General features: G+C 40.3%; 1 pseudogene; it reads right to left on the bottom strand.

Annotated features, from left to right (window-relative positions):
• Positions 1-21,931: 21,931 nt before the first annotated feature.
• LOC120590622 (uncharacterized) lies at positions 21,932-22,050 on the bottom strand (annotated as a pseudogene).
• Between the last annotated feature and the right edge of the window lie 5,666 nt (positions 22,051-27,716).

Here is a 27,716-nt window from a genome sequence, read left to right on the forward strand (position 1 = left end):
CCACACACACACACACACGCACACTCACAGGGTCTTACTATTCACCTGACACTATGGTAGGGCTGGGGAACACATTAATGAGCAATACACATGCAAATCCCTGCCCTCCTGGAGCTTCCTTTCTATGGCAGGAGACTTCCTTACCTCAACCCTTGGAGACCCTGTTCTTCCATAAAGTCCAGCTAAAATGCTATTTCTTTCTCTGAACTTCCAGGTGAAACTGACTGCCCATGCAACACCTATACTCTCTGTGCTATACCTTGTGGTGAACTTGATGCCCTCTCTCTGAGACTAAACTCCTTGAGGGCAGGGACTGCCAAATATTGTTTCTATCTTAGTACCTGGCACATAGGAGGTGATCATAAAACGGATGGCCATTGGAAGACTCCTCTGCTTCTCCTTTCTAGCAAAGAGAATCTCCTTATGTGTTCTCTCTACTCTGGCACTTCCTGGTTTATTTTGTTGTTCATTCATTCATTTATTCACTCACTCCACCAATCATTCATTCATTCAACATATATTTATTTCTAAAGATAGAAAAGGTCCCCATCCTTGGTGTTCTCACTTTCTACTCATGGAGACAGGTAGTAGACAGCTGTTCTGTTGTTCTTTGGATGTCTGCTTCTCAGATGGCTGTGGGTGGTCATCAGCCCTCATGGCCATGGCACATCCAGGCTGGGCGTGGGATGATTCACTCTAAACCTCAGGTTAAGAGGTATCCAGTTTTCCCTGCCTGGCTCAGAGGACACAGCTGGAACAATGAATCTCACCAATCTTTCCCTTCCAAGCTTTCCACCTCTGTGTAAACTGGGGACAACAAAGTCTAAGGCTATTAAAATTATAATGCAGATAATCCATATTTTTCATCTTAAAAGCACTTTTGGAACATCTGATTAATCTTCCCAGTCTCATTGTATGTAGGTAAGTATAAGTTTTGCTTATAGGTAAAAAACCAGAACATAAGATGATTAAACTACTGGCTGTAGAGAAAGAAAGGTTTAGAGCAGGATTTGATTCATCAGTCTTTAGTTATTTTGAACAATCGCAGACTCAAGGCCCACGTCCCTTGGGCAGCTGGCTAGGGAGTGAAGCCAATTTGCCTTGGCAGGGCAGTGCAGCTTGGCGGTTAAGAGTTGAAGCTTTGCAGATGTATGGACCTGGGTTTGGCTCCTGGCCCCAGGACTTACACTTGGGTGACCTTTTGGCAAGTTGTTCAAGTTCTCTGCACTCTAGTTTCGTCTATAAAATGGAGGTAATAACTTTGTTGAAGGATTAGGAGGGTGAAAATAAATTGGATTTGTTTGTAGAGAGCTTAGCATGGTATAGGATATCTTTCCTTAAAGATATATTGAGACAGAAGCATTTGAAATGTGTTTAGAGCTGCTAATCATCTCATCATTGTTATCCAACATCATTTAGGCACTTTGTATATTCAAGACATAAGGGTGTCTTAGCATAATTTCATTAAATGCTTGGTATTGTTTTATTTATATCAATTGGTTACCACACCTAGGTCATGTCATTCATCTGCTTTCCTTCTCCATGAAATGTCAAGCCCCTGTGCTGCATGCTGCCGGAGATACGAAATTGCCTTCAATGTGGACCCAGCCACCTGCGTTTGCAACCCAGTTAGAGTCATGAACGTCCTGAGTCTACGCCCTCAGCTTCACCCAGGTGCTGGTTGTTCAGAAGCCTTCTTGTCACCAAGAGGGAGAGTTGCAATTAATCTTGCTATAAATAGCTAACATTCTAGTTGTGCCTGGACGGTGCCAGGCACCTCACATGAATTCTTTTGTTTAATCCTCACGACAATCCTATGAGGCAATAACAATTCTCACTCCACTTTTGTGGTTGAGGAAACAGATCCAGAGAGAAAAGTCATTTCGGCAAGGTCGAATAGCCACGCTAAACACAGTTGGCCAGTCCTGAGTTTGGGTGGCTGAAGAGAGATTTGTGTTTGAAGAGAGAATAGAGAAAAATAAACTAAAGCCAGATTCATAATCCAGTTCCTAGGAATTTCCTGTGTGAACTCCAGGCTGTCACCAAATTTTCTGTGTAACTTTAGTGGATCACCAAGTGTTAATAGGATCTCTGCTATTGTTTCAGACTATGTTAGGCATTGTGAATGTTAAAGAGCAGTAGAGGATTCCTTTTTCCCTCTCAAATACTTATTGAGACAGCAGCACTAGAATTGAACATGGTGCTTAGAGATGCTAATATTCATCATCATCATCATCATCATCATCATCATCATCATCACTGCCATGCAACATCTTTGGGGCACTTGGTATATTCCAGTTATAAAAATATTTGATACAGACCATCTCAGTAAATTGGGATGTCACAAAATCTCTATGAAATAGGTATTTTCTCAATCTAGAGATAAGAAAACTGAGCATGCTGGAAAGCTCACAGAGGTTAAGTGAGTTGCCTAGAAAGTTGAAGAGCCAGCAAAGAGGAAAACTGGGTTTGAACTCATGCAGGGTTGCATACATTGGACGGATTGCTACCACCCTTGTTAAGGTCCTGTTAGAGAAGCCTCCCATCTTGCTTCCTCCCTCAGTGCTCTAGTCAGCTTTCTCCTCTAGCAAGAATGAGAATTAATAGCTCTAAAGTTAGAAAAGTCACTCCTTGGTTTACAGGCTTTTACAGGGATGTCTTGGGAGGACACTTAACCTCTGTCTGCACCTCTATTTCCTCATCGTTAACATGTGCCTGCCTCCTGGGGGTGTGTCTCTATTATTAATGATGGTAAAGGGATCTGAGCACACGGCACTGAGATTCATGAGAAATATAAAGTGCAATTAATCTTGAGAACCATTTGACAGGGCCACCTGGAGCTGAAGGACATTGGGACCCTCCATTATAATGGGCCTTGGCATAAATGTTTTCACACCACTGTCACATCTGATCCTCTCAAAAACCTGCACAGTAGGCTGAATGGGAAACTGGTGAAAGACTATCAGGGCCACAGAGACTCATAGGACTATGGGAAGGAAAAGAGAGAGTTGGGAGCCAGGAGAAATCTGTGGCACAGAATTGCTAGTGCTCACCCATGTCATAGCTATACCAATTTCCTAGCCTTCCTTGTAGGTGTGTCCATGTGACTCCATCACGACAATGGAATGTAGGTGAATGGGGTATGTGCCATTGCAGGCTTGGCTCCTAGACTCCTCCCACTTATAATCTTGCTCTTTTTCTGCTAGAAAACTTAAAGGAGGGTGGAGCTATAAGACAGAAGGAACTCGGATCGCTGAATGACTGCTGAGTTCCCTTGCCAACTCAGAATGATCTGTTATGTGGAAAATAAACTGTGCCATGTCAAGTCACTGATATTTGGGAGCTTACCTGTTTCATTTGCTAGCATTATTTGCTCAATAAATAATAAAAATAATATTACTTTTATAGTATTTATAGTTTTCCAATCACCTTCATGTATATTATAATTGGAAGATCTTTGGGAGAACTTTTTGGTTTGTAATTTTGGAGAGATTTATTTGTCTTCAACTTTAGAGCTATCTTGTGGATTGAACATTTTTTTTTTTTTCCAAAACTCTGACACCCGGGATGCCGAAACGCTCACAGAAATTGTGCCTCGTGATCAGGATGGCATGACCAGCTGTTTGGATACCAACCTCGCTACTGGCGCTGTCTTGCCTCCCAAGTGATTCGCTTTCACCAAACCTCAGTTGTATCATCTACAGAATGAGGATAGACAACGAGTCAATTTGATTGGGTTGTTGTGAGGATTTTACTTGCCTGTAACTCTGCTCCAGAGTCATTTTCCAAAGCCTCGGTCCCGAAATGTGGGATATAGAAGGAGGCTTAGAGATGACTACTAAGAACTTCATGCAGTGCTTCTTAGACCACTAGGGACTTTCAGTGGTATACCAGGCGGTGAACAAAGACACAGAATAAATATTTTGCTGTATGTGTACAGAAATAAAACATTCGAGTTTGATGTGGCATATGCATAAGCAACCTCAGGAGATGCTTTCTTTCCACGTTACCCAATCTCAAGGTTCCCCCAACTTCACGAAAACCAGAAAGTAGAAGATTTTTACATTTGCTAGTGAAAAGACAGTTTAACACTTGGTTATGACCAAAATTCTACCAGATGTAACCCGCTTGGCCGAGCTGCCCTGACACACAAAATGCATCCCCACCCAGGCTGCTCTGTAAGAGTAAGGCTTTGGCTTTTTCCAGACTCTCTGAAAGCAGCCTTGTGCATTATCTTTTTATACTTACTACATCACTCCTAATTTATAGAAACTGTACCATATCTAGAATTTCTCTTTTTTATGTAGGAAAAGTATGTCTTATCCCAAGGAAGGGTCATTTGCTCTTCTGCTGTGGTAAGAGCTCTGTGTAACTATCAAACCACTCCTTTTGCCTCAGCAGCCCAGAAGCCCTGGTGCCAGGTTTTGCTCCCATTTGTTTCCTCCTATTTCATTTAAACGAATTGTTTTTCCTTTCTTCCTTGTTCATTTCTTATTTTTCTTACATTTATTCTGAATGCCTGTTTTTGGTAACTTTCCTCAAATCCTTTCTAGAGTCAGGCAGCATATAAATCAGTTCAAGGAATTACATAATGCCCACGGGGGGCCAGCCTTGTTAAACTTATAAGTGGGCCAGATTTTTTTTCCACATTGTGCCTCTCCCTCTCCCTTCCACCGCCCTTGTCTCGCTAGTCTTTGCACAGCCATTATTCTTTACCCAAATGCCCCTCTGTAACCCTCCTACCTTCTTTCCTGCCTCCTTGTCCTATATTAGCCTGATAAATAATCCTGGCAAAACCATGTAGTGAAAGGAATTAGTAGTGTCAATCAAGCAAAAAGACATTCAAAACTCCACTTTAATGTCAGTCTCAACTTTTGGATACACCAGAGGTGGTGTGGAGCAATCAGGCAGAGGCATTGCAAATGAGAGCTCCCCACAAGGGGTTTTGCAGGGGAAGGCGGGGTCTCTGGCAGGTGGGAGGGCTGACTATGGAAACAGATAGGTTAATGCAGGAGAGAGGGTGGTCAGGTGTGTTGGCAGTGCTGAGACTGGCTGAGGAGCTGGCGTTACTATTTTTAAGTAGGTTGAGGAAAATAGGCCTTTCTCCCTGCATGTTGGATTAAAAAAAATGTAATATTGGAAAGTTGTGCTTAAAACAAGGCCACTGGAAACAGAGCCCAGGAAATTAAGCCTGTATCATCAAACACTAGACAGCACTTTGGACTTAAAAAATTCATTTGCTAGCTTTAAATGCTTTTATACACACACACACACACACACACACACACACACACACACACATAATTACCCTCTTTTGCTTTCTCTTCCTCAGTGGTTAGAGACTAAGGGTAGAAAATTAGGGGCCTGACACAATTGCTACAGGAGCAGTCCTGATAAGTTCTGTTATGGTCTCATCCATTTGCAGGAAATGTTTCTTACCTGTTTGGATGTTTGGATGCTGGAAACAATGAAATGGGACACAGATCTGACTCTATTCAGCCCGTGTGGGCTGACACCCTATTATGTGCTGAGGTGAGTTTAGCATTATCCTTTTAGCTCAACCCCTTAGGTCTAGAGAGGGGAAAACTGGAGTCCAGAGAGGTAAGGTCACCGAGCCTGTAAGAGGCACAGCTAGTACCAGACTCGAGGCCTCTAAATTCTTCAGTTGCAGAAAGCATGAGTTTGAGCCTAGGAGGGGGCACATGAGAAATAATATTAAGTAAGCATTTATTAGGCATCAGGAACAAACCTTAGGTGTTTTATTGTTACTATTATGACTACTGCCAGTGTCAGCTATTGCTTCTTGAACACCAGCCACTTGCTAGGCACTATGCTAAGTACATATATTTTGTCTAACTCTTAAGCAAGTATTATTCCCATTTTTACAGATGGCTAATCAGCCTTGCATAATTAAATTACTCAAGGACACACAGCTAGGAAATGTTGGAACTGAGATGTGAATGAACTCAGGGCTGTCTGACTCTAAATTCATGTTCTTTCCTGAATCTCTACCCTTTTTCCCCAGTAAAGAGCTGTCATGCAACTAGTCCAGCCTGTGCAAAGTCACATATCTGTGGTTCAGAGTGTGAGTAAAAGAAGTCCCTTTCTGAGATGTTTTCTTTCCCTCCCTCTCTGCTGTGCTTCCTGCTCTTCTGATTGAGATGCACAAACTTTGGGGGAATATGAGAGGCAGAACGGAAGGAGTGTGTAAATGTCGGCTCAATTCCTGCTATGATTCTACATGCCATGAGATCAGGCAAGTTCCCTGGCTTCTCTGAACCTCGATTTCTTCATCTTTTAAAGTATAAGTAAAAATGTCTGTGCTTGCAGTTCATGAATTTATCTGACTCATAGGTGCTCAGGAAGTGAAATTTCTAAGCTACTGTATCCCTTGTCACTTCGGGATGGCCTTGCTCTTAGAGACACTATGGAGAGCTCAAAATTTCTCCAAGGCCTCAGGAAACCTGAGCTCTTACCCCTTCCCCTCTCGCATGTGACCTTGGGCCTGGATGTTTTGGGAGTGCAGGCCTGAGTGAGGATCTATGTTGGGCCATTCTGGGTTATGAATCATTACCAAAGGTGGAAACGCTGGGTTCATCAGACTCATCTCCTGCTAAACGATGCCCACCCTCATTACAGGGTGATGACAAAGATTCTTATTTGTCTTGTATCTACTACAGAGGAGGAGGAGGAAAAAAATATCCCCAGACTGTGACTAGGGAGGGGGAGGAATTCCTAGAGGTGGATGCCAACAGCTTCCACTGCAAACACTGAGGTAGGACATTGGGGTACGATATGTGGTTTGGTGATGGAAGCTTTTCCGGATGTATGTGTGCATGTGTGCTTGATGTTGGTTTGAGTTATTCCATTTATGTGAAAGTTCTCTAGGTCTCTCAAGAAGCTAAAGGCTTGGTCTGCTTTAACCTGGTCCATTGGAGACACATACAGGTGTGATTGCTCTAGTTACCATGAGGCACACTGAAGTCTAGTATAATGGTTCTCCAACCTGGCTGTCATCAGAACCTGGGAGCTTATAAAAATCCCACAGAGTTCCAGGCGCCACCTCTAAAGAGCTTGATAAGAAGACTGTGGGTGGGAACCAGGTATCTATTTGTATTTTTAAAAGGCTTTTATGCTGTGTAGCCAGGTTTGGCTATTGGTACAGTGAATAGGTCATGACATAGGAATCACACCTGGGTTTGAGCTCCCTCTAACAAGGACTAACCAGAAACCAGCAGCTGCATAACATTGCATCGGCTTGTCAGAGCCCCTCTCTGTGGCATGTATCTCCATTCCCCTCACAGAAAAGAAAAAAGGTTTAGTGAGAGTTCCAGCAAGGCAGGGTCTGACTCTGGATCAGTGTGTTTTTCCTATCACTGCCTCATATAAGGACCCATGGACATAAGGTATCCTGGATCTGACTCTCCTGGAGAGCCAGGGCCAGACACACACCTCTGAGCAACAATGGTCATTTACCTTAAAAAGGTAAATTACAATTGTTACATTTCTATCTGCAACAATAAAGAATAATTTCTCTTCCTTGTGCACAAGAGCTCCAATTATGATTTAATTCAATTCCGATTAACTATGCTTTGATGGCATTTCCATTACATAAAAAATAAATGTATTAGCCAAGCATAATGTGTTTTGACTATAGTTCTGATGCTAATAAGGAGGCTGTTTGGTGGCTATGATCCCACACCTCATTTGTAAAGAACTAGAGGAAAAAAAAAATGGATGAGGCAAATAACACTGAGAAATCCCACACAGAGGGGCCTTGTGATTTGGGGGTGGGGGGTGCTGTCAGCATATGCTTGGTATTCACAGGTTTTCTCTCACAGCTGCTGCTTGAGATGCTTCTGGATGTGAGTGTGGGCAGGTATCAATGGCTATTCTCCCTCTTGGGGTGGTTTCTTGGGCAGGGGTGGTGTGAGAGAGAGGCGTGAAGATGGAGCTGACTGTATATTCTGCATGTGGGAGTCGGCAGGCCTGTCCCTACCACATCAGTGATAGCAATGCCCCTCCCTCTCTGGGGCTATCTCACAGTCTGAGGAACCCACAGCCTATATACCTCAGCTCCTGGCCCCTGCTCACCTGGTCTCTAGCTGGACAATGCTCTTGAGATATCCAGGTCAACTCTCCCTGACACATCTGCACAGTTATTGACACCTTCCTTGGGTCCCACAGCACCCAGGCATTCTTTTATCCCTGAAGAAGGGGACTGACTTGGGTGATCCTGACACTTGTTTTACAGCCATTATTCTTTCAATACCTAGGTTTCCATTCCTGTTTCCATTCCACTTCAAGGAAGGCTTACAACCCCACTGGTAGGGTTCCTGGCCCAACCTCACCAAGTCAGAAGACAGACTGGGGAGAGGAGGTGCCTGAGCAAAGTACTGGGCTTCTCACTAATCACCTCACATCTGAAGAGAATTGGAGAAAGGATGTAGGCAGATTGTCCAGAGAAAAGCTTCATATCCTCTATTCATTATTACCAGGATCTGAGGATGAAGTCAATTAAGGCAATTTGCTCCAGCTCACCATTTCTCTAGAATATTATGTTCATGCCATGAAACAGGTTAGGAAGCACACCTGATACCACCAAAAACTGTCTAGTAATGCAAAACTACAGCTATTCATGTAGAGCTGGAAAAGAAGGAACAGATATCAGATATAATGGGAAGGGAGTTGAGAAAAATTTAACCACACCGCATAGGAATTACAAAGAAATAGAATGTCTAGTCAGAACAGTCCAAATTAAGCATGAGACAGATAAGAAGAAACCAAGTAGAAACTAAGAAAACATATTATAGACCCACCCTATCCTACCCTGAGAGAAAGGAAGGAAGGAAGGGAGATAGAAAGGAAAAAAAGAAGGTGAGCAAATGTAAAAAAAAAGACTAGTGCTTGCAAAAACCAAGTGAAAAACCCAATCTGAGAAAAAACATATCCCAAGTAAAAAGGAAAACTTCCAATGTATATATCAGACCACAGAGGAACTTCAGAATCTGAGTCCGGTGCAACAGGGGCTCAACAATGAGAAATCAGATGACAGTGCAGCACAACATTAAAAGAGAGTTCACAATACTAAGAAAATTGAGAACTCAGACTACAATATTATAGAAATCATGAATCATAAACAAAACAAATTTAACCGGACAACTAAAAATTTTATTTCTGACAGAGAGAAAAAGTTTGCTGTAATCATGATGAAAGCTGAGGAAAAGGACAAAGATTGAGGCAGAAGAAAGCAGAGAATACATGTGAAGAACGAAACCGATTAAAAATAAGGATAATTGGTGTCTCTGCTAAAGAGAACCAAACAAATAGAATAGAACATATATTTCATTCTGTTATCTAAGGATTAAAAGAGCATACAACATTAAAAAAAAAAGAATCAGAATGATAAACAAGAGATAATATCTGGTTTCTATCAAAACTTGAATAATGAAGAAAGAATTCTGGCATCTAAACAGAGAAACAAATCACCTTCAATGAAGGAGATCGAACTGACCTCGAATTTCTCCACAAGAATGTTCAATGACAGAAAGTAAGAGAGTAATGCCTGAAAAGTTCTCAGAGGGACAAAGGGACTAAACATGATCATATCTGACCAAATTACCATGGGAGTATAAAAATAAAAAGCGGACATTCAAAATCGAACATAGGGACTCAAAATACATGGTCCCGAGAAACGACTCAGTTAAGATCCAGCCAGCAATGGCATGAGTGAAGTACAACAGAAAAGCTAGTGCTGCACTCAAAGGCAAAAGATGATGAAGCAATGTGTACAAGATCCCAGGGGGAAAAGTGTGACCCATGATGGTTATATTCAGCCAAAGTGTCTGTTATATATGAGTGCAACAGAGGAGTACTCTATTTTTAAACTTTGAAAACTCGGAGATGATAAATATGAGTCTTCTATTTAAAAAAAGAAAAAAGCTGGTTGATTATAATCAGTCACCATAAGATGAACCAATACACAGAACTCTGGAATGAATATGCCTTGGTAAAAGAACCATAAGTTAGCATTAAATCAATTTAAATAGAGCAAAAATTAAACAAAGACAACAATTATAGAAATTACAGTTACATAACAGAATCTAAATATTATAAATTTTGTCAAAGTAAAATTACTAATACATCTAAAATTGGGAAATAAGACAAGGGAGGTGGTTTATAAAAGTCCTAATTTTCTCATCTTTCATAGCAAAAGGTCAATCAATATTGTCTAAAATTAGATCATGATTAAACATTATAATGACTCAAACATGATTTTTTTCAGAATATTTTTTCTTAAAGGTAATTTCTTATTTCATTTATATATTTGATATGGGTTGAACTGTATCCCCCTAAATGACACATTGGAGTTCTAACCCCTTACTGTTACATGCGGTTGAATGGGCTCCAACTCCTGGTGACTCTATGAATGAGTGGTGTCCACAAGGTGCTGTCCTCAACAGTCCTGCTCAGCTCTTGCAGACTCATATCTATGGCTTCCTCATGGTTGTTTTTCCTCTTTTCTGCTGCCTAGGACTTCAGAATATGACTCTATTTTGAGACATGGTCTTTACAGAGGTAATCAAGTTTAAAATGAAGTCATTAGGTTGTCACTAAACCAATCTGGTTGATGCTTTTATAAAAAGGGGAAAATTTGGACACAAGGACAGGCATGCACAGAGGTGATGGCCACCTACAAGTCCGAGAACACCTGAGGCTATCAGAAGCTAGGAGAGAGGCTTAAAACAGATCCTTTAGTAGGACTTTCAGTGGCACAGCCCTGCCAACACTTTGATTTTGGACTTCTGACTTCCGGAATTGTGAGAAAATAAATTTCTATTGTTTCTAATATGTGGTATTTTATTAGAGTAGCCCTAGGAAACCAATAGAATATTTTTTAATGTGCTATAAATGAACTTCCTCATGGTAAAGAAACGTTTGCCTAAAGTTTAAAAATCCCCAGTTTTACTTCAATTACTATTTTTTTCTGTAAATTACATAAAAATGAATGGAATGATTTGTTCTCCTAATACTAGCATTATATGAGACCATTTTATGAAATTATTTTCATCTATCCAAACACTTATTACCAAGCAACCTCACCTACCTGTCTTTGTGAATGTAGGTTCAGAAATGTATCTGAAATGTGGTCCCTTATTTTAATGTTGGTTATTATCAGGTAAGATTTCAGTTGATTTTTTGTACTTATTATTGTTTGAGATGTTTTTCAATGAGAATAAATACTTTATTTAAAAATCCTAATATTGACAATGCAAAATTCTTATATTTCAGTCCATGTCTATACATTTCATCTTTTAAAAGCCACGGAATCTTAGATGGAGTCTGAATATTTTGAAGGCTCTTTAATACCCATGGTTAAATTCATTTCTGGATTATAATGGTTTATAGTTTTACAAGCAATGCATTTTGATGCTTGCCTTATTACACTATTGCAACATTGAGTATTATTATTATTATTAAAATAGAAATTTGATGGCATGTTGTTTTAATTTGCTTTTCTTTAATTAACAGAGAGGGTGAACATTTTTCTCTTGTTCTGTTCACATTTCTAGACCTTTTCTGTGGTTGTTTTTGCTTATTGATTAGTATATCACACACACACATGCACACATACAACCATCCATCCTGTCTGTTGCAAATATTCTCTTGGTTTATATTTGGTTTTTAACTTCTTTTCTCATGTTTTGAAATGTTCATAAATTTGTAATATTTTAAACTATTTTATTTTCTTGTCATTTCTCTCATTGATTTCAACTGATTTTTTTTTTGGTATGTTTTATTCTTTTTTATGTATACATCTCATCCTCCCAACTACTCTGGCTCTTCCTTGAGTGTAGCATCCCCCATACAATGCATTTTTCTCACCATTTTAAACTATACAAATTTAGTGGCTTTTTGTACATTCACAATGTTGTCAAACCATCACTACTACTAAATTCCAGAATATTTACATAACAGCAAAAAGAAAACCATGTTCATTAAACAGTCAGTCCCCGTTCTCCCGAGCCCAGACCTTGACACACTAATCTGCTTTCTCTATGCATTTGCCTATTCTAGACATCTCAGATAAGTGGAGTCCCACAATATGTTGTCTTTTGTGTTTAGCTTTTTTTGCTTAGCATAATGTTTTCAAGGCTTATCTATATTGTAGCATGTATCGGTACTTCATTTCTTTTTATAGCTGAATACTATTCCATTGTCTGGATATACCACATTTTATTTATCCATTCACCGACCAATGGATGTTTGGCTTGTTTCCACTTTTTGGCTATTATGAATAATGAATAATAATGCTATTATGAATAATGTGGGCATGTTTTTCCTTGAACACCTGTTTTCAGTTCTCTTGGGTACATACCGAAGAGGGGACTTGCTAGTTCACATGTCAAACTTTTTAAGGAATTGCCAGTTTTTCATAGTAGTTGTAACATTTTATATTCTCATCAGCAATGTGTGAAGTTCCAATCTCATCACATCCTCCCCAACACTTGTTATTTTCCATTAAAAAAATTATAACCATCCTAGTGGGTGTGCTGTGGTATCTCACTGTGATTTTGATTTGCATTTTCCTAATGACTAATAATATTGGGCATCTTTTTTTTCTCCAGCTTTACTGAAAAGTAATTGACATATGTCATTGTGTAAGTATAAAGTGTACAATGTGATGATCTGGTATATGTATATATTGCAGCTAGTGATTCAACATAGAATGCCTTGAATGCTGAGGTTTAGCTGTTGTTTCTTGATCAAGCATTTGCCTGGTTGCTGTAAACTCTTGATTACTTTTCTGAGTTCTGATAACATTCATTTTTATACTTTTTGCTAATTTATTCACAAAAGATGAGCTTTTGGAATTTCCTACTTTACTATTTTTGCTGATGTCACTCCTTAGGTAGCATATTTTATGATTTCTTTACTAAAGAAGTGAATAATTACAACTATTTATCGAGCACCCACTATATACAATGATCGTGAATGCATTCATATATTACATTATTTAAACCTAACAACAACCTTATAAACTAGGCATTATTATCATCATTTATATTTAAGTCTCTTAGGTCCAAAACATATGGCTGGCTGTCTTTGATAACAGGGAAGTTAGGGCTTGAGGAAGTCACCCATGGATATCTTATGTTCAGTTGCATAAGTGCTTCAGATTCTGATCAGAGAGGGTTTGAGACTTGGATGCCAGATTCTCACCACTTCTAGTGAAGGTGATTGTCAGGAGCTGACTACCAGCAGGGAGCCTTTTAGGCAATCTTGTGCAATGCAAGGGACATAGGCTTCTAAATTTAATTGACCTGGGTGATCACCTGATTAACCTGAAAGTGTCGCCGCTTACTAGTTATTGTATCTTGACTACTTTGAAGCCCCATTTTAGCACCTTCAATATGGACTTAATAGTAAATTCCTTTCAATGAGAAGATCCTCACAATGGTCCCGGCTCAACATACAGGGAATTTCAGTTTGCTCTGGCTTAAGGAGGAAACAGCTTATGTCTTGTGGAGACTATCATAACTGAGGTGTCGTATAGGCGTTGGCATTCAAAGTCTCAGGCTTTTATCCACCACTTTCCTAATTCTATGACAGATTTATCTGGTTCTGCAGGTCTAGTTTTTGGGTATCATGTCTGTGTTTTCCTCACTATTGTGCCTCTGATCAAGCTGTTCCTTTTACTTAAAACCCTATTCTTTTCCCAGCTACATTGGTCGAACTTCTAACAGGACTCTTATAAAAGGTCACCAGTACTGGGAAGCCCATGTTGGGCCTCCCACTGGAAGCAATCCTCTCTGCCTGTGGGCTCCCACAGCACTTTGCCCAGAGCTTCGTGCTTTCTCATCCATTCTCACTCACTTACATCTATAGCCTTCCTTGATCAGGAGAGCCAGCTATTGCACATAACCTACCTCATTAATGCCCTAGTCCACAGAGTGATTCTTACTGATGGTTTTTTTTTTTTTTAACAATTACAAGTTAGTATAGTGATTGTGAGGTATGATTTTTATAATTAATTTTTAAAAAGAACTTTGTCATCATTTTTGGTGTTTTTAGAAAAATTGGTTATTTCGGGGAAGACAACTGTTTACCCATGTGAACATCATCTCTTATGGCGACAGAGGCAGGAGAAGCCCTTCACAGGAACACAAGCTCTGCAAGCGGGGTCCTGACTTAACCATGACTGTATTTCCCATCCTTAGGCATCCTGGGCACCAAGCGGATGCTCTGGGAACACTGTGGAGTTGATTTTTCATATTCCCATGAACAGTTCTGCTCCGTCTGACTCATATCTTTGTCTGACATCTAGCCTTTTCTTTCTTTCTTTCTTTCTTTCTTTCTTTCTTTCTTTCTTTCTTTCTTTCTTTCTTTCTTTCTAATGAGTCAGGTGTACATATCTCAGTACATTTAGAAAATAACTTTCCTATCATCTTTGCTTCCTTTGCCCTTCTCTCTTCCCATTGGTATAGAAATATCTTGTTCCCATAGTAAGTGTCGATGTAGAAATATTAATTTGAGGGAATTGTCAGGTTAAAAACATCACTTATATTTGGGATCATAAACACTCCTCCTCCCACTTCTACCTACCTCCCACCCCCCACCCTACCCTATCTCACCCTGCCCCCACCTCACCTCACCCCACCACACCTCACCCCTCCCCAGGCTAAGTTCTTTTGAAAGAAGCCTGACAGGGTCAGGGATCTGCCTCCAGGAAAAGACCAGTGGTACCCAGGATAGCTGATTATTAGAACACTGCTAAGGTGGAAAAACTGTAGACTTTTGAGTTAAGATCGCCTTAAATTCAAATTCTGATTTTTTTACCCATGGTTTGGATTTTTATGGGCAAGTTTCTTCACTTCTCTGAGCCTCAGGATTCTCATTGTAAAATTAGAGTCTATCTACCTCATAGACTAGTGATGAGGGTTAACTGAAGTGCACAAATGCTTGCTGAATTCATGAGTGAATAAATGAGTGAATGGTGTTCATCATCAAATGCTGGAGCACCATTGCTGGCCTAAAAATTCATTGACTTAGGCAAACTAGGTAAACTAGGTTTACCAAGGAATATGATGGGAGAAGGGTGTCCCTGGAAGTAATATCTTGTCATTGACATTGTTTAGAATTGCCAGAACACTGGGAGAATAAAAAGTAGGCAGACTTTTGGTTTTATCACTGTTTTTGAATTCTTTTCAGATGGCGCACCCTCTTATTGCTCATAACACCACTGAACTGTCCCCCACTCCCTAGGCCTCTCCCCTGAATGCCACTGGAATGAAGCCTAAAAATATAGCCACTCTACTAGAGATGAGACTAGAGGATTATGGAGGGAGAAGACCTGGCACTGGCTATCCCTTTGGGTCCATAATTGTAGATTCTGAGCTATTTCTGAAACTCCTTGCTTGTTCAATCTGAAAAGTAGTTTGCAATGGAAATTTCTCTCCCTTGAAATCCTTGTTAATCTAATTGCAATTGAAATGCATAAATGAAATGACAAAAGCTGCATTTTATCAGCAATTATAGCAATTTTCTTTTATTTACTGGAGTCTGACCTCTGCTGTATTGATGAATTGCACTTTTTCAAGGTCTATTTTTCCATCAGCAAAGTCAGGTTGTTTACACAATGATTGGCATAAAATGTGTTTCTCCCTTCACCTGCTTTTCCCCCATATTTTAAAAAATTGTGTCCCATGTCTGAAGACATTGACTAGGAATTTATGGAGCCAGCACATCTTTATCCAAGTGTATATTTTTACATGAAGCTTTAAATAATCCAACAGTCTTTTCAACACCAAAATCTGAAGGAAAAAAAAGTAGCATTTAGTATTTTGCACCTCTGTCTCCTTCTGAGTCCTTAGAGATTTGGTGTGTGAAATATGCACCCATTATCTTTTCAATCTTCCATCTAGTTGCTTCTTTCCAAGGTGACATTGTCAGGAAGTCACAGTGGGAAGTCTGAGGCGAAGAAGCTGCCTTATCCTCCTCCTCATGTTACCAACAAGTCTTGCTGTCCCTACCTCCTCAAATTCCTCCCTCTCTCTCCATCTCTGCTGTCACTGCCCTAGTTCAGGTTTTTATCTGCTCCCCACTAGATAACTGCAACAGCCTCTGCTCTGGTCTCTCTGCCTCCAGCCTTAAATGCCTTTCTTTGTTCCTTTTCCATCCTTCATACAGCTGTCAGAATGATCTTTTGAAACCACAGATGGAATGTGTCATTGCTCTGCTTAAATAATCCAGTAGTGCTCCAGCACCATCATCAACATCAGCTCTCTTCAGTATAACTCACAGAGTCTTAGGTGACTTGAATCTGAATCACTCCATCTTTCTACATCACAGCTCACCTCGCCTTGCTCTGACTCTCAGCCTATACTCCAGGGACCCAAAACTGGTTTTCGTCATTAATACCATGTGGTAACTGCCTTCTTCCACTTTCTTTATGACGTTTCCTGTGTCTGAAAAGCCTTTTCCCTCCTCCTCCCTCTTCACCTGGCTAACTCTTAGGTTATACAACAATATGTCTGTCACCTCTTCTGTGAATCCTCTTTGATTACTCTGATATGCATTATGTGTCTCTTCACCAAAGTACTTACTATTTTCTATTGAAATAGTAGGTCTTCAGTCTGTGCTTCTGTATCAAAATATGGACAGGTTCCTCGAGGGCAGGAAATGCAGGTTAGTTAACTCTGTATCTCTAGCTCAGGTAGCCACTTACACACTGCCTGTCAAATTATGCTACCTAGTAGTTGCTCGATTATTGCCAATTTCCTTTTCTACTTTCCTCATTCCTCAGAGTACTGGTCTTTCTATCTGTAAACGAAGCATGAAGTTACTTGTTTTACCTACTTCCATGCATTGCTTTGAGAGTCAAATGACCTATTGTCTATAAATATGTGATATACACTTAAAAGTGTTTCCTGGTGTTCATTTTTTTTTCTATTATTACTCCTCTTTGGCACCTCCATTTCTATTTTATGAAGGAGGACACTGAGGTACAGAGAAAGGTTGATCTGATATTCCTTGAGTAAGTGCCCCCTGATTTCAGAAGCACAGTTACCCTGGCTCTTCTGAAATGCCTTGGGTCCCTTAGGAACTTTCCGCTATTGCCAGATCTACTCCAAGTCAACTTGGACTCCACTTGCACTGTGCAGAGTCTGTGCAATAACTATCAATGATTCAGTTGCACCATGTTTTTCAATAGTCACTCAACTAAGAATGTAAGATTCTGTGGCTAATTGGGTAGAGTTGGGCCTTCAACCTAATGTCAACCAAGAGGAATCTCTTTTGATTTCATTTTGTTGTCCTACTGTTTCTTTATTCTGTGTCTTAAATGCCTTTGGCTGTAAGAGTACTGACTGTGCCATCCAGGACTAAACACTGACAGAGCTCTCTGGCACAGATGAGGAAGAGACTTTTCTTACTTTCAAGGAGTTCTCAGACATCTGGGGAGACTAACATGCAAACCAGGAATCCAGAAAAATTACATCTAATTCCCCAGGATGCACATTAGGCCTGTTCCTCTGGCTGGAAGCATCAGGAAGTAGATTTGGAGCTGATCCTTAAAAAACTCAGGGTGGTTTATCAGGAGGAAATAGTAGGAAACCTGGTTTTGATGGAAGGCTGTGCAGGCAAAGGGATCCTGACACAAAGGTCTATAAAAGGAATCGGATCTCTTTTTGGAAAGTAGTATAGTCAAGTCCGTGTTACATCTTGAATCTGAGAAGCAACAGGTGGGTAAATATTTCAAGCATGGCCTCCTGGCCAGAAGAAAACAGTATCCATCGGTCCTGATTCTTCCCTTTCCTGGAAACTTATTTCTATACTTGTCATCTTAGCATTACCAAATATTTAAAGTATGAGTAATGGGGACCCATGGTAAGGAAATCAAAGTCTGATGTTTCTCTTCATTGAGATTAATGATTGTAATTTTCCCTATGGTGGGGCGGGGGAGTGGGGAGAGTTGTGTAAGAAGAATGGTTTACTCTGTGAGGAGCATAGACCTCAAACAAGGCTTAACTTGACAATTACAACTTTGCAGAAAGGTACACAGAGGAACTTGATGCAGTAGCTATTACCCTGGGGGTTGGTGGGCCTCATGGGCAGCCTAAGCCAGTCAAGTTTCTCTCCGGGGTCCCTGCTGACCTGTTTCTGGCCCAGGATGGCTTCTTTAAGTCATTTCTGCAGCTACTCCTGAGCCATCACAGTACCCTATGCACCCAACACATAGTTGACAATTAACTCAGCATAAAAATAAGACCCGAGAGGCAATATAACACAGCAGCTCAGAGCAAGGGCTGTGGAACCAGGTAGATGCAGAAACAAATGATGGCTGGCCACTTGAGAGCTGGGTGACCTTGGGTGAGGCAGGTCATTTCTCTAGGCCTCAGCAGTCCTCATCTGTTGGATGAAGTTATCATGAGGATATTTAAGGCACCTGGAGCATACTAGAAATTCAGTAAACATAGAATAATTTCCTCCTTTTCCCTAGATATCTTTACCTCACCCCACATTCATCACTGAGGCTCCCAAGGGCACCTGAAGAAGCTGCCTATTGCAAATGTCCTGTTTAGAAAAAGCCGTGAGCAGAACTATAGACAAGATGTTGAGGGGCATTTAGCATTTCTCCAGCTCTGAGTGTGCTCATTCCCTTAGAGACAGTGGCTACTCCTAGGGGATGGGATGGACTAAACTATAACCGACCAAGAGATCCTAGCAGGATCATGGTTGAGAATATCACCTTCAGTACAAAGCGGTGTGTACAAAACCCATCCTGTGACTCCCTTAAGTGTCTTTGGTGAAGAAATATACCTTTCTGAGCCTCAATTTTTTCATCTGTAAGATGGAGATAATAATAATAATTGCCTTAGGGGCTGTTAGCTTATTAACATAGGTAAAATTCTTGAGTTCTTGGAACTGTACCTGGTACATAAGAAATATTATGTAATCTTTGTTATCGATCTTACTTTTTTTTTAATTCTTGTTCCAAGGTTATTTTTTTTTAAATTGATTATATCACTATTTCATCATGGCCCCTTCTTGGGAGAAATGTCCATCTGTTTTTCTGTCCTCTTCTTACATCTCAGCCTATGTGCCTTGAAATGCCAGAGTGATGAAGAGAAGGTAATTTTGTGTGTGAATGTTGATGATTTGAGCCTATGATTATTGCTTCCTTCTGCATCTATCCATTCCTTTGGTGGGGTGGGAGGCCTGCCACATTGCTCAGAAGTTGAAAAGGCAGATGAGAGCCCAGTCCGCCTTTGATGAAAGAGGAAACCAAGTCAATCCTTATTCCCTCAGAATCCCTGTTTTCACACCTGGTAACTAAGGAGTTTCAACTGGTCTCCAAGGATTCTCTCAGCTCAAAATTTCTGAAACTAAGACAGCATGCATCGAATTCATCTGGTAGCAAAAATGAGATTGAGGGCATGGGGCAAGATCTATTCCACATAAGAATAATGCATTTCTGAAAGCAATGGTATATTCATGTGGCTATTTAAAAAAAAAAAAGATACTTCGGTATTATCCTGTTTTAGCCAAAACAAACAAACAAACAGAAGCAGTCCACTATGTAAATCTGAGCATGACTGTGATAATCTGATGATTAAAAGCCTAAAACACATTGTTCAAGATTTTAGCATAAATGCTATTGCTAAATAAATCTTTGGATATTCAGAAGAGGGGAGATGTCTCTCATAGAAATAGCAACAGTCCCATTAATTACAGGGCATTTCATTATTTTAATTAATTTCTTCTTATTGTCTTTTTGCCCAGGGTACAACTGGAAGTACATATCATTACTTCAGAGGAGCAGTCTTCTCTCATTTCTGATAGGGGGAGTAGAGGGACCTCTCCATTCTATGATTAATAGCAGTTTTGAATAATTTCTCGTTTCATTTTGCTAATAGAAAGTAAATTGTCCTTGGCAATGACTCCTGTAATGGTTAAAAAAAAATCAGTCCTTGTAAACTGACACATGAGTGTCTATCTTCTGGTCATATTATTGTTAGCAATAGCTATTTCCCAACAAAGAGCAATCACAGGTCAACTTGGTTTAAAGTCTCCTTCCCCAATAAACTAGCCCAGCAAGGCACTTGGAAGCAGTAGATAAAACACTGCAGGGGACCTCATATTGCTTTCTGATGTGAGAGAGACTGGGGCTAGAGGTACTGGATTCATCCACAAATTCCTCAAACACTTGTAATCTGCCTTTGGAGAGAGCTTTTGTCTAATGACATTTTTATTCCTTAATGCTTATTTAGCATGGAACAATGCCTTGCATTGGTAGTTCAGTGCTCAATACACATTTCCCCTGGCCTGCCAATCTCAGTGTTGAGAATGCACAGACCAGACTAGGGAGGTCCCTGTGAACTCTTCCTTGGTATACACTGGCCACTTGCTGCAGCTCAAGCTTTCAGGAGTCTTGAGAGGGCCAGGGCTCTTTGACAGTTTGACTATACATACGGCAGAAGAAAATACTGATTATCCTGTTTATTCTGGTTTCTAATCATAACCTCCAGACTCAACTCAAGTACAGAGTCACAGATTGCACACCAGAAACCCCCATCAGTCTCCCCCAGGTTTCCGGGCGTCTCGCTGGGAGTGCAATGTGTTTTGCCTAAAGCCGTGGCCACGTGTTGAGAACTCACATTTGGGGGAAATGAAGAAGTTGTGGCAGACAACTGCTGCTGGTTCATTAGCTGACTGGAAGCTGTCACCCGGTCATTCTTCTAGACTGAGAGAAAGAAGGCTGCTTCAGATAGGAAAGAATGTCAGCCTGCTAAGCACTTACCTAGAGGGGAGAGAACGGCAGGCTGGCCACCTCTAGGCAAACTCAGCAGCAAGGACAGTAGAGGGAGCCCTGGACTGAAGTCAGGTGACTTCTATTCTAGTTCTGCCACAAGGTCTGTTGTCCTGTGTTACTTTGGGAAAGCCACGTATCCTTTATGTTTCCTTATATGTTCATAAGGTTGACTTATGGGACTTTAAGGATCCTGTCGGCTCTAATATACAATAAAGGGCGGGCAGACTTCTAGTGGTAAGAGTCAGAGGTGACTTTGCCACTGTACTTCTCTCTGCTGGTTCTCTTTTGTCTCATCTCCTAAGTATTGGGGTTCCCCAGGTTGAATCTTCTGCCTATCTCTCTTCTCTCTCTGCCTACTGATGGTGGGGGTGCACCCCTGTGCCAAGGCGTGAACTACCAGCCATGTGCTGATGACTTCGGTGCCTCTAGCTCTAGCCAGTGTCCTGCTGGGCATCTTCATCCACAGACCTCTTCATATCAAGGTGCTCGAAACTGACTCATCCCTCTCCCTTCCAGAACTTCTTTTCCTCTTGAGTTTTGTGCCCTTGTTAATGACGCTTTGTCTCCCAGTTCAGAAATTGGAGGCGATCCTAGGTCAGTATCTTTTATCCAATTAGTTACAGAGCCCTGCCAGTTCTATTTTGTTGCTATCTATTCTATCCAGCCCAGCTTCCCCACCTTCCTTGCCGGTGTCCTGGGTTAGTCTGACATCATCTGCCTTTCCTCTCTGCCTCTGGCTGTCTTTAGCAGTGTTCTTATTACTAGGCCCAACTGGTTAATCCCTTGCATGAAACCTCTAATGACTTTCTACTGCCCGGTGAAAATTATATATATATAATATATATATAATACATATATAATTATATATATATAATATATATATATATACATATATCAGCAATTGATTAATATTTGTGCAAAGAATCAATGTTTACTCAAAAAATGAAAGTTCAAAATTTTAAAATAGTCAATACTGTTTATTTATTGGGCATAAAGCTTTATTTATTTATTTTTTAATTTTTATTTATTTGTTTTTTTTAGGCAAGGCAATTCTTGGTTGACCTCACAGATTGCAAGGAACTTGTCAGCTTACAATCCCTTATTTTTTATTTTTTATGCCTATAGCACCTGATTTTCCTAGGTGGTCTCTCATCCAAGTACTAACTAGGCCCAACCCTGCTTAGCTTCTGAGATCAGATGGGATCGGGCTTGTTTAGGGTAGCATTGCCGTAGACCATAGAGCTTTATTTTTATTGTCTTATTTAATTTTCATAGCGACCCTGTGTAGAAAATATTATTATCCCCACTTGACAGATGAGGAAATTGAGACTCAAAGAAGTTAAGCAACTTGCTGGAAGAACCCTATTGATAAGTGGTAGGACTGGGAGTGAAATCTAGGTGGGGTTAGATATTTAAGGTCTGTCCATCTCTTGTCCTGCTCCAGCATGCAGGAGCCTTCACAAATGATCTCAGCTTAGTTTTTCTATCTGTCACTGCTCTCCTCATCTCCTCCCAATACATACAGTTTGTCTATTTCTATTAGAGTAACTACCACAACTCAGATTCACCATGGACTTTCATATCAATATGCCTTTGCCTTTGCTATTTTTCTGCCTGGCATGCTATTTCCACCCAGCAAATTCCTACTTCTCTTAGAGGCCCCATTCTAAGAGCATCTCTATAAAAACTCTTCTGGGTACTTCAGATAGAATCCATCATATTGTCTATTCTGTCAAAGCACTATACTTTTTCTTTTTCCATAGCATCCATCATGCTGTGATTTGAATGGCAGCTCACTATTACTATACCAGAAGATTCTGAGTTCTTTGATGCCAATGACTATATCTTTTTCCACTTTGTAGCACTTTATATCAGTCTTCAATACCAAGGCGAATGTCTGACGCATAGGAACAGCTCAATAAATGGCTACTAAATTGAATGGAGTCCAACTCCAAATATCATGATAGCACTAAATGACATCACTGGTAATGCCATGTTAGGCAGAACAGTAATGTAATTCAAGTTATCATACAGTTTTAATGATTGTTGATTATCTATTTTGCCCTGTGCTATAAATTTTGAAGGAAACTGGAGATGGAAAATGCAGTTATCACATTGGCTAACATTAATTGAACACTTATTATGTTTCCAGCTATATTTTAAGTGTAGTTTCTCATTTATTCTTCATGCCAAGCCTATGAGTTACGAATTTATTCCTATTTATAAGTAAGATTGTCTAACCTCACTGAGAAGACAGAATTCACATACTGAAACATAATGTATATTCTAATGCTATGAGATGCAGGAGAGGTACATAAAAATTCACTGGACTAGAGATAAAGGACTTGGGTCCCAGACCCAGCTATGTTATTTATTCACAGTGTAACTTTGAGACCTTAGTTTTCTTCATCTGTAAAACTGACAGAGGGTCAAAGAGAAGTAATTGTCTTGAGTCATAAAATCTCAAATAGACTTGAGGTTTTCCATCACTACCATCTCTCATGTTCGCTGTGAATTTGGAACTTCTAAAATAATCATTGCCTTGTGTTCTGGGTTGAACATCCCCCCACCCCACCCACTCACGTCTACCTAGAACCTGTGAATGTGACCTCATTTGGAAATAAGGTCTTTGCAGGTGTCTATTAAGATGAGGTCATACTGGATTAGGGTGGGCCTTACTCCAATGATTAGAAAGAATAAGGAAATTCAGATATCAGAGACAGAGGAGAATACCATGTGAAGGTGGAGGCAGAGAGTGGAGTGATGTACCTTCGAGCTAAGGCATGCCCAAAACTGCTGGCAACAACCAGAGGCTAGAAGAGAAGCATGGAACATATCCTCCTCCTGGAGCCTCCAACAAAGAACCAACCCTTCTAATACATCAATTTCAAACTTCTAGCTTCCAGTATGGTAAGAGAAAAAATTTTGGTTGTTTTTTAGCCACCTGGTTTGTACTACTTTGTTATGAGAGCCCTAGGAAACTAATGTACTTTGGATGATGATGATGATGATGATGTTGATGATAATAGTAATAATGCTAGTAATAACCTATAAAAATAGAATTGAATTTCTTTCTGTGGAAGTATTACTGTACTGCATAATTAAAAAAAAAAAATACCTTCATGTGTTTGGAACAGTTTGTTTGGGGTGGTCTGGCCTAAAATATAAGACCATGTGCTTGACATGCACTTAACTTCACTGCCTTTGAAGGCTCCTCAAAGAGATTGACAGCCATCCTCCAGGAAAATCCTATGTAACTATTGCTTGGGAGAGGCATGTCATATATCTCAAGCCACCTTGGACAGCGAAAATAAACAGTGGTTTGTAATATCAGGACCAAATAGAAATGCCCAAGGGCAGACACTTGACTTGTGGGCTCTGATTTATAAAGAAGCCATTTCTCACAAGGGCAACTCTATGTACCTGCCTTCCAGGTGAAAAGCAGCTGGGAGTTCCTTATTTCAGTGTGTTAATGGTTCTTCGGCTTAACCCTGGGGAGGCCAGCTGGTACTGCAGCAGAACCAGCCCTTAGGGATGACTTACTGTGTATCATATACTTTGTGAAACACATTACCTTATTTCATTTAATGCTGAGACCTACAATCACCCATATCTTACAGAGAGGAGACTAGGGCTTAGAAAATCCAAGTAACTTTGCCCAGAGCACAGGATTTGAACTTGGGACTTCGGTTTTGGAGGCTGAATTCTTAACCACTACAACATTGCACCTGATGAATTCTTCCCTTTTTTTTTTTTTTTTTTTACCAGAGAGAATTCCAAAAGCTGATCAATGAGGTTCTTGGTAAAAGGCTCAATTAACTACTCCTGTCATACATTCCACTGTTCAGGATGAATGAACAGTTTCTTCTATCATTTCTTCTAAGTTCAAAATATTTTATTTCAGCAACTTTGAAGTATGTTGTCTGCCTTCTCCTTTAGCGCACCTTTTATCCTGGACAGAATTCTAGTTGATTTTCTAGATAACCTAGATGCTAGTTGAAGTTCTTTATCCTTTGACATTCAAATTAATTTCGCTTGAGCCCCATCTATGGGCAGTGGGAGCCCCAAATTCTTTCCTTTCCATCTCTCATAATTGTGTGTGTGTGTGTGTGTGTGTGTGTGTGTATGTGTGAGAGAGAGAGAGAGTGAGAGAGAATGTGAGAGAGAATGTGAGAGACAGACACAGGGAAAGACAGAAGAGACAAAGCATGCGGTTTTCTTAGTCCCTTCTGCTTCCAAGGTTCCATTTCTGTTTAATAAATTAAGTTAATGGATCACCTCACCATTCCTTTGGTCTGTCTCGGTTCTGTGTTACTGCAGATGGGGAACAGAACATTTTCCCTTAAACCATTGCTCATGGGCATTTGTGAGTATAGCAGACTTGAAGGTGATGAAGAGGTGATGAAGAATTTATTTGGCCAGGTTGCTCTGCCCCCTTCCCCTCAGGCCTTTCTGCTTTTCCAGCTCTCCTCATTTCCCCTCCCCCACTTCCAGGAAAAGACCATCTTGCCATGTGCAAAGATTTAATAACATCCTCTGCTAAACAATGGGCCATTTACTCCAGGCCTATCATTTCGCAGAAATAAAAAATTGTCGGGGACTTTGGGTTCTTGCCTCCCCTGCCTATCTCAATGAGGACCAAGGAGCAGTTTAGGAATAAAATAATCCTGATATAAATTAAATTAGGCCCAACCCCCTTAGAGGGCACAAGTGGCTACTATTAATTTGTGCTGTAAATTGCAGTGATTTTCTCCCCTCCTCTTGGTCACTTGTCTGACTCCTCTGCCAGACCATGTGCTTCCTTGGGAAGGGGCTGGTGGCACCATCCCTGGGTCCTTCTGAGGACTCACCGTAGTGTCTGCCACAGCATAAGGACCCAGAGGGAGCTGGTGCAGGTGAATTGCTTTCCTAGGTGGTCATTTTGTAAGGAAGTCACCATCAGATAATGTAATTTCCTGCTTTGCACTTTTAAATAATGGGAGAAAGAATATACATACCTGGGAGGGAGTTAGATGGGGGAGTCATTTAGGGAACAGAACCAGGATTAGGACTGCTGGCTCCTTTTATCTCTGCCTTTGCAGCCCCAGAATCCTGGTTCCTTTGTGGGAAGCACTGCTTGATCAGAGCACCTTATTCGGATCAGTGGGGATTCTTCAACTGGAGAAAACTCATTCCCTGCAGCCCCAGGGGGCTGGAGTCAGGCACAGTGGGGGCAGGGCAGGCAGCCCTCATGCTGGAGGTCTCCACTTTAAGTGTCCAACTAATTAACACTGCTCAGTGGAAGGGACGCCCTTTGATTAATCACAACTTGCAGAGAATTCAGAGACTGAAAAAGCAGCACTTTCACTTACTTAGTACCTACTATGCACTACTATCTATAATGAACCTTTATCTCTACCTCTAAATTTAAAAAAAAAAATGTTTTTTTGAGGCAGTTATTCACATATTCTTTGCCTTTGAAAAACTTACTTAGAAAGTTTTATGTAATATGGTCAGGAAAAGAAAAAAAAAAAACTAACCAAATTTAGACTTTTGTCTTAGAAGAAGAAATTCTTAGACGAAGTTTGAAGTATAGGGCTTCAAGAAGAATTTCTGGATTCAGTCTCCAGCTCCCATGTCTGTGACACTATGTTGAGCCTATACCTAGAACCAGATCCTGTACATAGTAGCTATTAATTGAATGATTAAATGGAAGAATAAATGAGACAAGATATTGAAATATTGATGGGTGGGGTCTTGCTTCCTTTCCCTGCAGCACTGACACACTGAGTGTACACACACAAAGGGCCATCCACAGATGTTTCAGAAACACAGTACTCTTGTGTCTCCAGAGCATATCTATGTCATCTGGAGTTGGATAAAATTTTCAATTTCTTTTACTAATCACAATATGCCTTATTTCTAAGATACATAGATATTAAAGAAGCATTGTGCCACAGTTTAATTAGTGGAGTTTTTTTCCTTTGTTAATGGAAAAGAGGCGAATCTTTGTTTTGGCATTTTAGATTTGATGAAATACAGTATCTGGAGTCATTGGTAAATCTGATCTTTCTTGTTTTGTTATTATCCAAGTAGCACTTTGTTCTATTTTGGTTGTTATTACGGCCCTCTTAATTCTTTTTCATCTGTGAAGAAGACAGAGGAGGTGACAATAGTTGGTCTGCAGTATCTTTTGACTCACTCACATCAGTAGACTCTGGTCAAAAGTAATTGGAGGACTTCTGTCCCAGACCAGGGCCCACCTACGGCGAGTCTATGCCATGCTACCTCATGTCCGTGCCTATGTCAGACATCACTACTCATCACTGTACTCTCTCCTGTTGAATTCGGACAAGGAATTCCAATTCTTCTCAATATAGCTGGTGGGATAGTCACCACCAATTATCTGGGCTTGGCATTCAAGATAAAACCTATCTGACATCACGAGCATTCTAGATCCTGTTTCTGGATCAAGCTCAACCATCAGGCAGCTTTGCGTTTGTATCATATTTTCTTTGCATTTGGCAGCTATGCCCTAGGCTTTTATTGAGAAATGATATAAAAATTGCCTTATGAAACTGTTTTCTGCATTTCTGTGGGGAAGTTGTTAAAACCATTATTCACTACATCATTTGGTACACCTTATACGGGATTTAAAAAAAAAAGTATTAACTGTTAAGAAATACTTAAATTCTATCTCTTGAGAAATGACTCTATTTCTTCCTTCAGTGATTAAAACTGCATTACTAACTGGGTGTCCCTTTTGGTTCTGGCTGCCAAGAAACTCAGAGCAGATTTGAGGAATAGTTTTAGACTTGTTTAGAAATTATATTTGCATTCTTCCTCTAGCCTCAATTTTTGACTTTTAACCTTTATATATTTTGTTCCTCTTTTATATTTTATCACACACTATACTTTCATT

This window comes from Pteropus medius, unplaced genomic scaffold (genome assembly GCF_902729225.1).
Source record: "Pteropus medius unplaced genomic scaffold, Ma_sr-lr_union100, whole genome shotgun sequence".
Lineage (NCBI taxonomy): Eukaryota > Metazoa > Chordata > Mammalia > Chiroptera > Pteropodidae > Pteropus > Pteropus medius.